Consider the following 14880-nt stretch of genomic DNA (forward strand, 5'->3'; position numbering starts at 1 on the left):
TGTTAGTTGATTAACTTACTGAATAACGGGGCTTGAATATTATTAATTTGGGAAAACAACTTTATACACATCATAATATATTGTAAATTGTCATAACTATCCAAAGATTATTAGATCCAAAAATAAGATTGTCATAAATATTAAAGAAGTTAATCAAACACTGTGTCAATAAAACCGCCCCAGTTCGCTAGTATAAAGTGAAAAACAGTTGGTAAAATTTAACGCGTGACTGTTGAACTTCATCAATATTGATTGAAACAGTACTCGAATTAAATCGTAAACAAACACGAGGCAGAATGTCATAACAATGTTAACGTTAAGCTTTTATTTATACAAACTGTTTTGATTTCATAATTCACAGTGAACATCTGCTAACTGTGCATTCATTTAGCAAAGAAAGATACATAACTCCAGGCAGTTAAGTAGGCCAGTGATGTTATCGCGGTTTTATCACGTCCCGATTATAAGTTGACAATGCTTTTGTGTTGCATTACACGTTTCAATGTTATATAGATAAAAGCGGCTATATTTATATGAATACTGAGTGTAGTTTTTACAAAATGCAGATGCAGGTTCATTGTAATGATGTTTTAATAAAATTCATTTCCAGGGCGTCTTTTTATTACATTTTAATCCGTACGTCGACATATTATATGTCATATTAATGTATTTTCGTATGAAAAATTATGGAGATCTTATGCATGTGGATTTTAAGTGAGATTAGAGAACAAGTGGCTTCGTCACATACAGGTAAAATTCTAAAAGGTTTATAAGTAGCTGACTCTACTACATTATTTTTTGTTTCAGAAAAATTTAATTTTTTCGTACCTATAAAGCAGACATTTCAGGCAAAATATGTCAAGTATTCACTACACGCATGAACCATTAAAATATAGGACCAATAAATAATATATACAGTATACTTACCAGAACTAAATATAACTGAGCATCAAGTCTTGCAGAAAAATAAACACTCCACTAAATATCCACGATCCTATTTCGTTTGAACAGGACACAAATCTGTAACAAAAACATTGGAATAAACAGCGTTTCCTCTCTTCGTAAATATTGTCAAATATAATATAGGTATATTATTTGGTGATTTGTTTTGACGAGTATCACTAAATTAATGAAAAATCTGTTCTCTTATCGGCACTATAAACGAATAGTTAAATTTAACAAAAAACTATGCCGCCCTCAGATTGTTAGACCAAATTTAAATAGGACATGGCAAGCTAAAAAGTTATTGGGTAGCAAATACAAAAAAGATCTCCTATTTTCAAGTCACTTGAAAACCAATGCTGCTTCTGGCAAATACAAAGAAGATTGATCATCGGTGCAAGTGACGAAAATCAAAAAGTGAAAAATATACTTAATCGTGTCCCATACACAACACAGAACCTAAGAATGTGAAGGTTTCAGATACTATAACTTCAAGTAGCTTCACAGAGCAATGTCAGTTATTGGTATACGATCGTTGAATCTGCATGTTATATTTTATATTGATTTTTTTTCTATTGTACTATGTATTGATCAGATGTCTGAAGTATTCCGTTAATTAAATTATTAGCAATGCTGAAAATCTATTAAAAACTAATCACACAAATTATAAATGTGAAAGTTTGTTTGTTTGGATGTTTGTCCGTCAATCACGCTGAACGGATCACTATTAAACGAATTTTATAAAATTTGGTATACAAACATCATACACAAGCTGACTTGGGTGATAGGATAATTTTTATCCCGATTAAATGCTCCCTCGGGTTAAATATATATATAATAATATATATATATATAATAAATATATATATATAATATATAATAATCTTGATACCCGGGCGTACCCGGGACGAGCGTCTAGTAGAAAATTATGACAGCTTTATTTATTCTAATGCATATATGTGTATGATTAAAAAAATTCTCAATGAGTCTCCCTAACCTAACCCGGAGGCAGACGGCGTTACTTTTGTATTTATAATATTAGTAGGAAGATAGGTATTATTGTTTTGTTTGTATTTGTACACACATTGTACTTTAGTACAGTAAACACAAACAAAAGAAAGTAAAACAGTTTAGTTTGTAGAACACATAATAAATAAATACAAAATATTTTTGTTGATGGTAATCCTCATTTAGCCCATAATTAAGAGTATTTGCCCCAAAAAAGATACATTCCGGCGAGGAAATATATTTTGGATTAATGGATTAATTAAACACAGTTTAATAATATTGAATCAAAAAACTAATGCAAGCTTATTGCCGCAATAATTGATAACGTACTGGTACTTCAAAAACCTTAATCCCGCGTCGGATAAAATTCCCTTTGAGGTCGTGTAATTGTTCGCGCCATAATGAGAAAATCAATTATTCAAGAAAAACCACCGCCCTGTAATTTTCTTGACACAAACTTAATACAAATAGAAATCAGAAACACGCAAGCTACGTATTTGAATTCTCAAATAAACTTTTCAATGATTTATGATTTCACACGTATTTAATAAGCACCTTTATTATACACTAGCTGTGACCCGCGGTTGAAACCGCGTAAGCGTGCTGCGTAACCGTATCCCGTAGGAATATCGGTATAAAAAGTGCCTATGTGTTATTTCAGTTGTTGTTGCAAAATAGTATTATTATTCACCAATAGATGTCAGGAAAAAAAACACGAATAAAACACGAATATGACATTTTCTAAAAAAAATTCCTAGCTAGATCGATTTATCGCCCCCGAAACCCCCTGTATACTAAATTTCATGAAAATCGTTGGAGCCGATTCCGAGATTCCAATCATATATATATATATATATATATATATATATATATATATATATATATATATATATATATATATACAAGAATTGCTCGTTTAAAGGTATAAGATAAGATATATATGCCCTGTGACTTTACTGTGAAGAATCGATTTAAATATTGATATAATGCGTGTATCCGAATGCGGATAACGTTTCATTATAATAGAGCATATTTAAAGAATTTGGATTTAAACAATCATGGAAATCAACATTATAGATAGAAACTTGGAAAGAATTTGTTTGCTTGTTTGAACGCGCTACCTACCTACCTACGTGAACGCTGACTATGAGAATATTTGTGCAGAGGTGAAGCGGGAGCGTGACAGTAGTATTAAATAGCAGTAGTTTAATACTACTTATATGTAATAATCATCGCATAGAACGTTTTTTTTATTCTGTTCTAGCGAACCACCCAGGCTTCGTACTGAAACTCTCTATCTATTAAAAAAACCGTCAAATCTGTTGCATAATTTTAAAGATCTTACCATACAGGCAGACGGCGGAAAGCAATTTTGCTGAATACTATGCAGTGATTGTTGAATGCGACCTTATTTTTCATTTTTATTGATGGCAGAAAGCAAAGGGGAAGGTTGCGACCTGATACTCAGTGGTCACCACCGCTGATTAACACTAATGACTCTATTAGTGTGTGTTTGCATGTGAATCGATGGTAATGTACGTAGTTCAAACTTCCATACAGTACTTATTTTGTACAGCTGTTCAACATTAACTCTTTTCGTTTATGCTTTAAAAATGCTATTCCAATTTAAAAAGCGGCTCATTAGCGCTTGCCTGAATATCACAAATTCATCCTTACAAACTCATTTATAATTTCAGTAGGAAAGTCATTTAGGTTTCGTTTCTATTCAATACGATGCCAATTCATTAAACACATTTGTAATAAACATAACTCGACAGAAGTGCGCTTTAAATGAAATCCATCTATTCTTTGCAAAAGTAATAATTTGAAATTACAGTTAGTATTTTGTATGTATAAATAATCGTGTGCATATCGAGTACAGCCAACAATCAATTTTTGCTTCTTTCGAACTATTTTAATACCAACTCGAACACATGTTTATTATTACAATTTATCAATCAGCCGATTAATCAAGCAATGCTTTCGATTAGACATATTGTGTATTTGTAGTACGCCCTTACTTCGTTTATTTTATGAATGATAGAAACAGTACATTACCATCTTGATTTGTTTATCTGTAAATCATGTTTCACACAGTCGAAGGCCTCATACAAAACACGAATTTACGTATGAGATACTCAACGAACTAGCTGATCGGGGCAGCTTCTCAACGCCATGGAACATTTTTTAACACATTTTATTTATTCTTATTAACTTCTAAATCTATCCTAGACTATTGTGAATGTATCAGAACCAGTATTATCAAAATCAGCTGTGCCAATGTCGTGTTTTAGCGAGACTGACGAGCAGCAATTAATTTTTATTTATATAGATAGTTTACGACAATAGCACGATGCCTGATGAAGATTCCAAAGATTATTGCTTATAATTATTCTAAATTAAATCTCTTTATTATAAGCTAGAGTCAGCGATAAACGTTCGACCCGCCGAAGCAGCCGTTTGTTAAGGACCCGTTGCCATATCTAGTGTACACACTAAAGAAAGAAAAAACAACCAACCGAAACATAGGAATCTATGAAATTATGGCTTCATAATTTACTAGAAGTCATTCAAAATATTTTAAGACGGAATATGATTTTTCAAGGTGTAAGTAAAACAAAGATAATTAGCTAGCAAACTAAAAGTATTTAAACTGAAAACAGTATGTAACCTAGATTCTAATAACTAAACCATAACCATCAGGGAAATCTAGTAAGCGATCCATTATTGCTAACATAAAATACCATCAAGACACTTAAATTACAAAGTGGGCGATATTGGCATTTACTGGCACAATATATTATTTATAACCTTTTTTGTATAATGGCTAAGTTTAATAAATAATGGGCATACACCTTATATAACTAAAACCTAAACTTTTAGTTGGAATATTTAATAATTTTGTGAGTAATTTACGAAGTAATAAAGGTAACATATGAAATAATGGACAATGATAATTGTTGTTAATATAGTTTTGATTCTTTATCTAATTGCATTATATACGAATTTAATATCAGAATTAATAAACTGTCTTCAATTAAAGCAATATAATAGATAGCAATATAATATTATTTAAAATAATCAATGGGAATATATAACAAAAAAATTATAACACAAACTTTTTCTGCCCGTGACCTCGCTTTTGTAAAGTGTTCGGAATTTCGGCATAGTACATAGAATAAATCAATTGAAATATTTTACATAAAACTTGCACAGAACTAAGAGAATGCGTAAAAAATTTTTATATTAAATGATACTTTTCAAGTATTACCAGCAATTTAATTACAGCGCAAAGGAAAATTAACACACATTCTATATTGAACGTAAATTTCATGGAAGGTACAATACCTTCCATTATTATTACAAACAGTATCATTTATACACGTTCGATCCGAACTCAATGATACCAAATCAAGGCCCCACACGACTTATGTAGTGACGTGCACAAGCTTTTAGTTATCAAGCATTAGCACCACTCGTATTTAGTTTATTCGTACGTATTTATATATTATATGTATTTGTGTTCATAGCGGAGATTTATCATTGCATTTTCGAACCGAGAGCTTCGTTCGCGTATGTTGGATTAAATGAGTTCAGTGTAGCACGTAATCATTTCAATTCGCAGATAGAATCAATATGAACAGAACTGTACGTGTCCAATTCGATTAGTTTGTTGGTCCTTTTAATTGGAAGGTAGGGGCAGTGGACAAGGATAGCTGTGGCCTTAAATTCAATAATGTCGTATTATCGTTATTGTACGACTAATAAAATATGATCAATCGCTAGTAGATATATAACCATCAGATAATACTATGCTACCATAAGAATCGAATTTCAAACCACTGAGGAAGGGACTTATGTAATTTCGTTATTATTTAGCTATTGCGGTATTATATTGGTTAATAATTTAAATATAATTAGAAGAAATTATTTTCGGACTTTTATGTGTAGATCGAATAATACATATCAATTGAAGAAGTTAACATACGATTAATCCGTATAATAGTATGTAGGTATTGAATTATTTTTATTTTGGGAGAAACCATATTAAAATACAGAATAGGAACAAGACCGTGGATTTCTGTAAGCGAAATGGTATTTCCCGACATGAAAACGGATTATTAATAAACAGATAGACAACATTTATAAGTCATGTCTCTCTCCTGGTAAATATGGCCTTGTAATATTATTTTAAATATGTACAACCCTAGACATTCTTTGTAAAATATAAAAGAACGTACTGAAGTAAGTAACCGTTGTTTAATTAATTTAATTTTCTTGTCACGTCTTTTTATATCCAAGAATTCCTCTAATAATTTTATGCTCGATGCTCAAATTTTGTTAAATATTTTGACAGAAATAGTACATTTTAGTTAACCATTGAAAAGCGTTTTACCATGTTGCCTCGTAAGACGGGACCCGTGCGGGCTAGTCAATTACTCAAGCAAAAGCGAAATTATAATGCGACCTAAACCCATTAGGGTGAATTAAATCTTATGCTTCTAGATGGTAATATTATGTACATTATGGTAAGATGTGATTAGTTTAGTAAAACTCGTGTTGTTGTAGGAAACTGTGTTAGAATTTACGAATTTCAACGTTGAATAGAGGCTCGAGTTAAATAAGTTATTAGAATGAAATTTAAAGTGTTCATAGGTACTAATTTTCAAGTACATACAATTGTCTACTTTTATAAAGCTGTACCATTATTTATACCAAATAATGTAAAAATAAACGGTCATAAATCAAAAGTTTTTGTAAGTTTCTGAAGAAAGTGTAAATACAGTTATCGGGGAGATTTCCGAATCATTACTCCAGACGCGATACGGTTTCCAACGATGACGGATAAACGATACGACACGATAAATTCCCGTAATAAAATCATAGCGAGATAAAAGCATTATAAATAACCATGCAATTTCACACAACGATTGACCGTTAACACATTGCAATAAAATACTTTTAAATCAATTATCGGCGAACTAAAAGAAATGTTTTAAATAAATCTGATGATGCTTTTGGTTAATCGATTTACACTTACAATCATATTTTAGAACGGCAAAGTGCACTACGCTATGGATAATTAATAATAGAGATAACTATACTTATTTATTAATTTATATAAACTGCCTAGTTTATACTTAACTAGCTGCGCCACGCGGTTTCAAACACGTAAGTCCGTATCCCGTGAGAATATCGGGATAAAAAGTTAACTGTATGTTATTCCAGCTGTCCAACTGTCTACGTACCCAATTTCATTGCAATCGGTTCAGTAGTTTTTGCGTGAAAGAGTAACAAACATACACACATCCTTACAAACTTGCGCATTTCAAATATTAGTAGGAAGTTGGATTTCTATAGTCTTAAATAAAATAATTGTTAATAATTAAAACAAGCAGTATTAAAGGTAATTCAAACTCATACTCAAACTGAAACATTTCTTTATTCAATTAGGCGTCTTTAAAAGCACTTTTGCATAGCTCCCACAATTTTCCTAAGGTGTGAATGTAAATGTGCAATGAGAACTTCAGAAACTATTTTATTTGTAGCTACTTCTTTTCACTTTATAGCCAGACAAACGCAAATACATGTGACATTATTGGATCCAATGCAACAAGTTAGGTACGTACCTCTTGCAACAGACTGGAAGCCTTCACAAAGGGAATTGCAAATGCAACGACACTGCAATTTGAATTCGTTATCTGTTTTATATTTTTGATCAAACACTTTGTTTTCATCGTGAATAAAGTTTGGTTAGTGACTAAAAGGCGACAATGGTGAAATAATTTAATCATTGTTAGTTATAGGAGCGTAGAATAGTGCGATAAATGTTTTTTTTATAATTAGAAAACTTTTCCTAAAAGTGGGATTTTGTCATTTTTTTTTAAGAAATAACAGATAACAAAAAGAAATCTAAATTAGTACCAAACTTATAATTACAGTTAAATTAAAAAATATATATATATTTGTTCAAAAGTTATTATAACGAAAAATACCGAAATATTGAGAGCATGACAAGTCTGTTAGTTTGCAATTATTGCTTCAGAAGATATTTATATTTACATCGCAATTATTCCAGTGCTAACTAACTTGTTCATTAGCGCACCTATAATTTACGGTCATTAATTAATGCTGTACGTATTATAACTAAAATATATATTCAATTATTATAATTTGTATTTTTCAATGCTCTTTGCGAAATGCTTTGGCTGTAATATTTACTATTCGTTGGCACTAGACACTTTTATTAACAACAATTTTTCATAAGAAAATACCGCCCAGATTGAATCAAAAGAAAGCTGTGCCGGAGGAGTGGGAAGTGCACAATTATTATTCTTAATCTTGGCAAAAAATTAATCTAGGAAACAGTGGTACAGTTAAATATTTTTATTTGTATAACCTTTGTGAAAAATTAAATTACAGAGCACGTTCAGAGTAATAAGACCTGCCCTTGCGTACAATACACGTACAAATTAGTATTACTTGAAATTCGTGTAGGTAATAAGGTAACCTATAACCTACCTCATTATATACATAAAGTAAGCCTGGATCTCTAGAATTAACGCAAAAAACATCTAAATATGTACGACATCATTTCCTACAGCTACGCATATAAGGACGATAAAAAATAGTACTTTTTTAAAGTGTCCAAAATACTGGTAATTAATTCTGAGACGATTTTGCCATTTCGTCATCATACTAATCTATGACTCAAAGCTTCAATTCAATTAAATCATCGACCGGGATTCGTGAAGATTCACATACAATCTATAAGACTATATCCGCATTGATAAGAAAGCCTTCAAGAACTAATGATAGACGAAATTTTACGTCGATTTTTAATATCATTTTATGTACGGTGAGTCCAAAAATAATCATAATTATTGTTGAGGGCTCTGGGTTATGCTGTGGATAGACCGCACCAACATTGACCGCAACAAAAACTATATCGATATGTATAATTTTGGACGAAAAAGTTGATAAAACGTTCGAGCATTTGTCTGAATATCTTACAAAACTATTGCGTTAAAGCCTTTAGTTAATTCGATTTTAGAAATAGAATATTTTATAGACTCGATGAATAGTCTCAGCCCAACCGAATTGGTTTCTATGAGGTATACGTTGAAATTGAACAGGGACCTTTGTTAACTTCGTGTTATTTTTTCTTTTTGTGACATCGCGGTGAAGTGTGGAACTGCCAGTTAGAAAATATTGGCAAAAGTTGTGAAAGAATTTCATCATACGTTACCTTGTTAGCTCGTTATAATTTTGCTAGCTATATATTCAATTTACTCTGTTTATTTCCACATAATATACATTGATGCAACCCGTTTATTGTTATCTATTAATAAGGAAATGTATGTTCTGGACACAATCCAAAGGCGTACCACTACACTTGATTTATGTGTCCATTTATCCTAACGAAAAAGGGGAAAGGATTTGTATTTAGCAAAATTAGCTTTATATTTAAATAGGATACCCTGCGCACTTTATACATATTATATTTCATTCATTGGTGGCGTTAAATTAGTTTAATATATATGCGGGAATGGAAGAATAGAACACTAGATGTTTCATGTTTATCATTCACTGTTTAAACTGTTTTTGTAAAGGAACAATGTTTTCTTAACGCATAACAATCTTAAGTAACCTATGTTCAGATTAACAAACTGATATCAGTTTTGATTTTAATCTATACCTAAAATTGTCAATATCATAAATTGTCTCTAAAGAATTCCATTCGTTCATTTTTATGACGTTAAACCATCGTCGAGCTGTTGATGGATGAAGTCAACCCTCGATTTGCGGACCAGCAGTATTAATTAAGGATCGGACCATGACACAAATCGAACACAACGTTATTTAAACGTTTATTTTTTCAGTATAAGATCTGTAGGAACTTATTAGAGACATTATTACGGTAATATTACATGTGTAGGTGTGGGTGTCCATTATAACATATTGTGGTCTGTAATAGTTATGGTCTAATAGTCCGCGAAGTAACCTTCGTCAAATCATAGAAGTTGAAAATTTATCTGTATATGTCTACTATAAAGGTAAGAACAATCCCGGGCCATGAAATTGGGTTACGGTGGCTTTGACAGATATCAGGTAGTAAAATTGTATTTCAAATCCGTTACAGTATAAAGCTTAGTTATCAAATATTTGAATATTGATTATCTTAAAAAGCATTTCGTACACAACTCCACGCTTAGTATGGTCCAAGCCCCTGCCAGACCCCATATAGTATACTAACTGAATTTTACATTTGTTGATTTGAGAACTATAATTCCATGTTTCCTTAGCAGCCAGTTTCTTTATCATCCATCTTGGTAGACACATTAAAGATCTGACAAATAATATTAAACTATTAAAAAAATTTAACACAATTTTACGTAAAAAGATATTCAACTCAAATAACGGTTTTATAAACTTCATTTTATATATGAAACCAATAAAAACTTTCAAAATTTTGCAAAATAAAAGATTATTTCTTATAATTATTGTAATATTTGTTAATTCCATAGCCAATAGCTTGGGGTAGTCCCTACGTATATAATGCGTATAAAAGTATCGTTTAAAAAGAAAGAGTAACGTGTATTTTTTCCAGACATTCTTCTTAGAATACTGTACAATTGGAGAACTGATAAAATAATGAATAACAAGAGAAAAAATGCAACAATGCCACGTTTTCCCCAAAAATAGGGAAGTAGGTCATTAGATGTTAGCCATTGTTTTGCGGGTTATTTGAGTTTTTATTAAATTGTTTGTTCACAATTTATTTACATATTTTCAGTTAATTGATGGCGCTAGGTTCAGAGTACTTGAAATTTTTTCGAGTTTATGGTTATGGTGCAATGGTGTGCATTTTGCATACCAACCTACCAGACATGATTTAGTCTGAGGAATGCAGTGGCATCATACATCATTAAATGGCATGGCACATAACCCTTATTCACCCAAAATAAATTCACAAAGCCACCAAATCAATAATGATCTACAAAAGGAAGCGTAAACGAGTGCTCTAGGCCATTTTTCTAAGCGTGACTGCGCCGAGAGGCGAAATTGGAAAAATATATTCACTTATACCAAACCCTCGGTGTGAGATGGCTCTATAGATCAGGATGATGGTTCCTGAATACCGTGTCGACGACAAATGACGCAGAAATCGGCGAACCCATCTCGGAGGGTTTGTATTTTATTATGGTTTTGCTTCGATCTCTCGGAAGTGAACGATAGGGGTGGATATTTTTGGGAGTTTATGTTGTGCCTTGCTGACAATATGGGCCCGTTAGTTTATTGTGTTGTCCAGATTTATGTAGTTTTATGATATTTGCGAGTAATGGTATGTGTAACACTTCGTTTTATGAAGGTTTGATTTTCCTGGTGTTCTGCCACACGTGCCAATGTTTCCTTGTAGAAAGTTCCTGGTTTTAAACTGCAAAAATCGTATTTTAGGTGGTGAAATATTTTCTTATCAATTTGTTTTTAACAAAATGAAATAGTCACACATTTTTGACTAATTGTGATAAAGAAACCGCAGGCAGAAGTTATCGTAATCAATTTAATTTAAAAACATCAAATACCTATTGTGATTGTAAAATAAATGAAATAGGAACTGGTTTAAATAACATGTTGTTAAAGTCCACTGTTTCCACACTAATGACTACTTTTCTTCGCAAACATTTCTGTAATAGTCTCCGATAAGAAGTTTCAGCGGTTGCGACGTAATTCACAATTATTGGATGTTTCATACGACTTCTATGTATTAATGTGGCCATTTCTATAAAGGCTACGTGAAACTATTTTCTATTACACGTTCTAAATTTTAGAAAAATAACCCTTTTTATGTTTCGACATTTTCTTCGATATCTAGTGTAGATATTATAATGTTTCATTATAAAGATGGAACTTGTGTATGTTTGTAACGTTTTCACGCAAGAACTGCTGGACCGATCGCAAATATTCTTTCGCCATTGGAAAACTTCACCGAGTGATATAGGCTATATAGTTTAAATATGTGCCACGGGCGAAGACGCGGCGAACAGCTGGTGAGTCATAAAATAATACTAATTTTGTGATGCCATTTATGAAAATAAAGTTTGCGGAATATAAACGGAGTGAATACAAATAATTTCATAAATAAAACCTCACACCCATATATATATTATTATTATTAATGATTATTAATAAAATGAAAACAGGACTGATGATTATATATAATATATATAATCATCAGTCCTGTTTTCACTGCGGGGACCTCCTATGATACGTGGTGAATGATCCACCACGCTAGTCAAGCGCATTAATCTTTTTCGTACGGAGGCGAAACTACATGACCCATGCATGCTATCCACCCTTCCTACTAATATTATAAATGCGAAAGTTTGTAAGGATGTGTGTGTGTTTGTTGCTCTTTCACGCAAAAACTACTGAACCGATTGCATTGAAATTTGGTTCGTAGATAGCTGGACAACTGGAATAACATATAGGCTTTTTATCCCGATATTTTAACGGGATACGGATACGCGGGTGAAACCGCGGGGCGCAGCTAGTTCTCTATAAATAAGGAAATCATAAAGATTGGATAAATAGTGATTATAAATCACGCTATTGTTTAATTAAGATAACTCTTAGTTCAGTTTATTACTCTTATTATAACGCGCGATAATTTGAAATATAATAATTGGATTGGGCATGAAATTGAGCATGCTAAGTACCCATAAAAATCCATACTAGCATTGCCTTTTTCACTTTCATAAGTATAAGGAAACAAAGATAAAAGTATTATCAAATAATAAACAGTACTGCATGCAAGTGAAATAGAAAATCAACAATACCTACGTGTGTAGAAAATATTGATTAATATATATTATTTAACTCGTATGTCGTAGAGAAATGCTCACATATTATTGTCGCTAAAGACGACAAATGATGGTTCTCTATATTATGTTTTTTGATTTCTACATTAGATAAAAGTTGATTTATATTAATGAGACCCTGTATTATGCATTCAAGACATTTTCATTCAGCTAGTTTTAAAATCTGATATAAGTTATATAAGGCTCGATTCGTCCATTCTCCCTTTGACATGATCAGAGACCAAACCCCTTTGAGGATATTTTATAAATTTAAGCGCCTTATACTCTAGCTTTAAAGATTTGACGTAGCATATTCTTATCAATAAGTAAGTAAGGCGAGGGCGTCTCCCAACGCTCTTAATCGAAGCAAGCTTAGATGCGTCAGTTCTACAGCCTATATCTTATTCATTATTAAACAACTAAAAGATTAACTCAGTTATATTATACACCAATATATGTATATATAATTTTTTGAAGCCATTGCTTTATTTTGTTAGTTATTATGAATATATTGAATTTTTATTGATATAAAATTTTACCCTGTATAGTTGTCAGAGTTAGGTATTGTTTATAAGTTATTTAAAGTATTACTTATAAGTTTTAAGGTGCAGTAGTTTAAGTTAAGGCGTTTACGTACGATTTCAATATATATTTGATTATTCGGATCAAAAACTAAAAAGTTTTTATATCACTTTTACATTAAACCTAATGAAAATGAAAATGAAAAAAAGAAACAATTACAATTCAAGAAAGACAGGAGGAAAAAAGTATGGTTTAAATAGGTACATTGAGAGTAGAGTAGGATCAAACATTGTAACTTTTAATAACAAATATAATTTTATTTAACGAATATCTACCTATATTTATGTCACTGTGCGGGCGAAGCAAGGGCGGAAATTTTAAAATAAATTGATCAAATTATATACACCTCAAGTTTATTTGCCTAATCTCAAATGAGAACTACAACACGCAGTTTAACAGTTATTCTTAACGCGTCTTCTTTCCAAACATCTACGACCAAGTGCTGCTTAAGATATAAATGTTAGATTCTTTAGAAAATTGTGTGCTTGTACGTCATGTTATTTGCCTATTTTCTATTTCAACGTGATATATTATGGCGTCACGTATTAATAACAGTCTCCTTTATACACTTATAAGCCACTGCAACTCGAAATTTCTTATATTACTACTAGTATATAATATATTATCTGTGCTATTACGTAATCGAGGAATGATTATTTTTAGCACAAAATCATGTTCAACAGATTTTTGATTCATTAACATAATAAAAGCGAAAACTGAGACGCAATTTCTTTGCGAAGCGCTTTCTATACCTTTCTCTTTGTAATATGCCAAAAACAAATTCAAAAGATTGACAATTAAAATGAATTAAAGAGCCAATAAAAATATTAATCAAAAGTTAGGTACTTTTCATAATATCTAATAACTCCTTAATAAATAACTCTTTCATATTTAAAATCTGTCATTGGTTTAAAATAAATACACCAAAGAAAGGAAACACAACAGTTTATTAAAATGTAATTATTTAATTAGACAGGTATAAGATAAAGATAAAGACAGACATGCCATTAATATAGAGCATAAATTGAGTGATAAATGTAGGAAAACATCGTGGGGAAACCGACATGTACAAGAATCAAAAGTTCGTCAACATGTAGCATCTGCTATCCCACACTTGGCCAGCATGTTGGATTATGGCCTGAACCCGCATAGAAAGCCCTTGTTCACGCGCTGGGAATATAATTCAGAGCTGATGACAATGAAATCTTGAACTTGTCGAATGTATGGTGAGATTACGGTTACCGTAAATTTAAATTAAAAAAAAATAATATTTATATCTATCTATATACTCTCTGTAAATATCTAATCACCTGATTTTAATTTGATTTCATTTTGCGGAGTTAGCATTTAAAATAGCTTTGAGAGGACTTTTAACTCCTGAATAACCACTTCTTTATTTCTACGATGACAGTTATATTAATTCCATAGACAAATAGATAACAGGGAGTTTTGACCTATTGCTATATCTAATCTATTTAATCTTCAA

The 14880-nt window shown here is 31.4% G+C and overlaps 1 protein-coding gene across 1 annotated transcript in view; it reads right to left on the reverse strand.

The window, feature by feature from the left end:
- LOC119832506 (voltage-dependent T-type calcium channel subunit alpha-1H-like) overlaps window positions 1-14880 on the reverse strand; it is an 86205-nt gene that overhangs the window by 66775 nt on the left and 4550 nt on the right. Inside the window, exon 2 of the mRNA XM_038356168.1 lies at window positions 928-1020. The gene's annotated coding sequence lies outside the window, so the exon portion shown is untranslated. The remainder of the gene's footprint in view (window positions 1-927; window positions 1021-14880) is intronic.

The sequence above is a fragment of the Zerene cesonia genome, chromosome 15 (genome assembly GCF_012273895.1).
Source record: "Zerene cesonia ecotype Mississippi chromosome 15, Zerene_cesonia_1.1, whole genome shotgun sequence".
Taxonomy (NCBI): domain Eukaryota; kingdom Metazoa; phylum Arthropoda; class Insecta; order Lepidoptera; family Pieridae; genus Zerene; species Zerene cesonia.